The 3,940-nt window shown below is 44.8% G+C and overlaps 1 pseudogene; it reads right to left on the bottom strand.

The window, feature by feature from the left end:
- Window positions 1-2,521: 2,521 nt before the first annotated feature.
- Window positions 2,522-3,437, bottom strand: LOC108515598 (very-long-chain enoyl-CoA reductase pseudogene; annotated as a pseudogene).
- Between the last annotated feature and the right edge of the window lie 503 nt (window positions 3,438-3,940).

A 3,940-nucleotide genomic window follows, 5' to 3' on the forward strand; every position in this document is an offset into this window, starting at 1 on the left:
AGTAGGAGAGAAGGAGTTTGCTTCAGTGATTTGATCTGCTAAAACCATATGGCACTGAGAACATATAAGAGAAACTATTGAATAAAAATTATACAATACTTACAGACACAATAAATAAGTTTCACTTTCATATCACAAAATAAATAGCACACTTGTATAGATCAGTGTATCCTAGATGATGTTTATTTATCATATAAACAGAAAAAAAAAATCACGTGAATTTGTTCATTCATTCATTCACTCATTCAGCACTTGCTTCACAGGAAGCCCTATATTGGACATGTGTATTCCTATCTTATCCCCTTTGCAGTAGAGTTTAACCAACATGGAAACAGAACATTGGAAAGTGAGGATACTTGCCCTTGGCCACAGTCTGGTAGATTCAGGACCTGGTCTGTTTGATTCCCAAGCTGGTGGCATCCCTACACTATGAGGTCCCTCCATATTGAGGATCCTAGTGTCGGAGGTAGAGCAGAGATGAAAGGACATGGGTTTTGAGAGGAATAAACCAAACTAAGAAAATTATCACTGAGAAAATTGAGCAATTAGTACTTACCTGTCTTGTTCACTGTCCTTTAATGAGCAACAAGCCCCCCCAAAAAAGTTACCGAATGGAGGCTAACAATGACCTTTCAGACTCTAGAACATATATAAGTGTAAAATGAAAAGGATATTTAGAAAAAGATAGTAATCTGACTCATTTTTGTGTTTATATTTACGTCACACAAAATAATGAGCAAAACTCTTTGGGAGTAGTAATTTTCACACTACTGTATTATTAAACATTTTATATTTTCCGTCTCATGGAAGACATTATTTACTAAATGGCAAGCAAAACGATTTTACCTATATTGTTGTGGGAAGTCAGGGACCCCAAACGGAGGGAACAGCTGGAGCCGCGGCAGAGGAACATAAATTGTGAAGATTTCATGAACATTTATCACTTCCCCTAATTATACTCTTATAATTTCTTACACCTGTCTTACTTTAATCTCTTAATCCTGTTATCTTCTTAATCTCTTAATCCTGTTATCTTCGTAAGCTGAGGATGTACCTGTGATGATTGCATTAACTGTACAAATTCATTATAAAACATGTGTGTTTGAATAATATGAAATCAGTGCACCTTGAAAATGAACAGAATAACAGTAATTTTAGGGAATAAGGGAAGACAACCATAAAGTCTGACTGCCTGCGGGGTCAGGCAAAAAGATCTATATTTTTCTTCTTGCAGAGAGCCTATAAATGGACATGCAAGTAGGAGAGATATCGCTAAATTCTTTTCCTAGCAAGGAATATAATATTAAGACCTTAGGGAAAGAATTGCATTCCTCGGGGAAGGTCTATAAATGGCCACTCTGGGAGTATCTGTCTTTCATGGTTGAGATAAGGACCGAGATACGCCCTGGTCTCCTGCAGTGCCCTCAGGCTTACTAGGGTGGAGAAAAGACCCCACCCTGGTAAATTTGAGGTCAGACCGGTTCTCTGTTCTCGAACCCCGCTTTCTGTTAAGATGTTTATCAAGACAATATGTGCACAGCTGAACATAGATCCTTATCAGGAGTTTCTGATTTTGCCCTGGTCCTGTTTCCTCAGAAGCATGTGATCTTTGTTCTCCTTTTCGTCCTTTGAAGCATGTGATCTTTGTTACCTTCTCCCTGTTCTTGCACCCTCTCCCCTTTTGAAATCCTTAATAAAAACTTGCTAGTTTTGCAGCTCAGGTGGGTATCACAGACCTACCAATATGTGATGTCACTCCCAGCGGCCCAGCTGTAAAAGTTCTCTCTTTGTACTCTTTCTCTTTATTTCTCAGAACGGCAGACACTTAGGGAAAACAGAAAGAACCTATGTTGAAATATTGGGGGAGGGTTCCCCTGGCCAATGCACCACAGCCTCCCGAGTAGTTGGGATTACAGGAGCTTGCCACCATGCCCAGCTAATTCTTTTTTTATTTTTAGTAGAGACAGGGTTTCACCATGTTGGTCAGTCTAGTCTTGAACTCCTGACCTCAGGGGATCTGCCCACCTAGGCCTCCCAAAGTGCTGGGATTACTGGAGTGAGCCACCTTGCCTGGCCAACATGGTGAAACACTGTCTCTACTAAAAATACAAAAACATTAGCTGGGCATGGTGGCAGGTGCCTGTAATCCCAGTTACTCAGGAGACTGAGATGAACTCTCGCTCTTGTTCCCCAGGCTGGAGTGCAATGGTGCAATCTTGGCTCACTGCAACCTCGGCCTCCCAGGTTTAAGTGATTCTCCTGCCTCACCCTCCCGAGTAGCTGGGACTACAGGCATGCACCACGGTGCCAGGCTAATTTTGTGTGTATACACACACACACACACACACACACACACACACAGATAGATAGATAGATAGATAGATAGATAGATAGATAGATAGATATACATTTTTTTGACTGGGGCAGGTGGGCTTTATTCCGGGTGCTGGAGAGCTGTGGGCCCCACTTCCCCGCCAGAATGCCGCCTGGTGAGGGGCTGAGCCCCGGCAGGTGTGAGCGCTCAGAGCAGGAAGGGGATGATGGGCATGCGCAGGGGCGGGTAGTCCTGGAACTCCTTCAGGTAGCGGTGGTGCTTGCCCTTGACACAGATAGGTATCTGAGTGAAGCTCACCAGGGAGAACAGGGCCACTGGGAGACACCGCGTCGTGATGGCAAAACTGATCCAGGACCCCACCTAGAGGTGTAGTTGGGGCAGGACACCAGCAGGAAGAGCCACGTGAAAGGCTTCTTTGTGAGGTACAGGATCTTCCGGGTCTTGGACCCAGCGGGCCGCAGGTCCCACAGGGCCATGTGGATGGAGAAGCGGCCAAGCACAGGCAGATCACAAAGATGGCCAGTGCCAGTTTCACCTGCTGAGCTCTGTAAGTAGGGGGTAGTGGTTGATGTAATAGGCCGTGCACGCGTTGAAGCCCCCGCAGTAGGTGCAGTTCTTGAAGATGTTGGGCAAAGGCATGGTGCCATGGGAGAAGTGGCGCACGAAGAGCGTCTCCAGCAGGTGTTTGACGTAGTGGAATGAGTGACAGATGCAGGGGAGGTGCACCGCCGTGTGCCAACTGGATGTGAAGTCATATTTATGGGCACAGATGAAGGGCACTGGGAAGTAGAAGAGCAGATAGATGAAAAGGACCCCGTGTACTCTGTTAGGAAGACCGTCACCCAGCTGATCTGGGCCCCCAGGTCCCGGAAGTAGAGTGTGTCCATGGCGCCCATGGGCAGCTTCTTCAGAACATCCTCATCCTTCAGGGACTTGCCCTTGGGGTCCAAGTGGAGGGACTGGTGGGCAGGGTACCACTGCGGATGGGTCTTGGTGAAGAGGTTCTTGATCTCCGCAATGGTGGCATGGGGCTCCACCTTGTCCAGGAAACCAGCTTCTCCCTTGTCTTTGCATCCAGAATCTCCATCTCTTAGTGCTTCATGGCTTCCTCCCACGGCGGCTACTGCTCCGCGGCGGCTGCTGCCTAACTGTGCGGCACAACACAGGGTCCCTCCGTTCGGGGTCCCTGACTTCCCGCAATACTATATACTAAGTGGCATTATGTGATCTTCTTTACAGAAGTCCCAAAACAATATTGCCTTATATATTTGGTCTTTTGATAGTTTACTTGTACTTTCTTAAATTTTTTTTTGCCATCTCAGGATTAACTTTATATTCAGAAAAATGCTCAAAATGTCTCATTATTCTAGCCAAACATTTAAACATTTTATTATTTAATTGGTCATTTACTCCGCAACCTCAACTGTAGATAATGCCTTTCAGAACACTTAAATTTGGGGGATTTACTTAACATTAGAATTCACTGAACTTAAAAAAAAATTACCGTCCCTTCATAAAAATCTTAGTGTTATTGACACTCACTCATATATCATACTGCTACAGTAAATATGGTACTGGAATCAACTCACATCATTATTGCATAAC

The sequence above is a fragment of the Rhinopithecus bieti genome, unplaced genomic scaffold (genome assembly GCF_001698545.2).
Source record: "Rhinopithecus bieti isolate Rb0 unplaced genomic scaffold, ASM169854v2 scaffold_33326, whole genome shotgun sequence".
Taxonomy (NCBI): domain Eukaryota; kingdom Metazoa; phylum Chordata; class Mammalia; order Primates; family Cercopithecidae; genus Rhinopithecus; species Rhinopithecus bieti.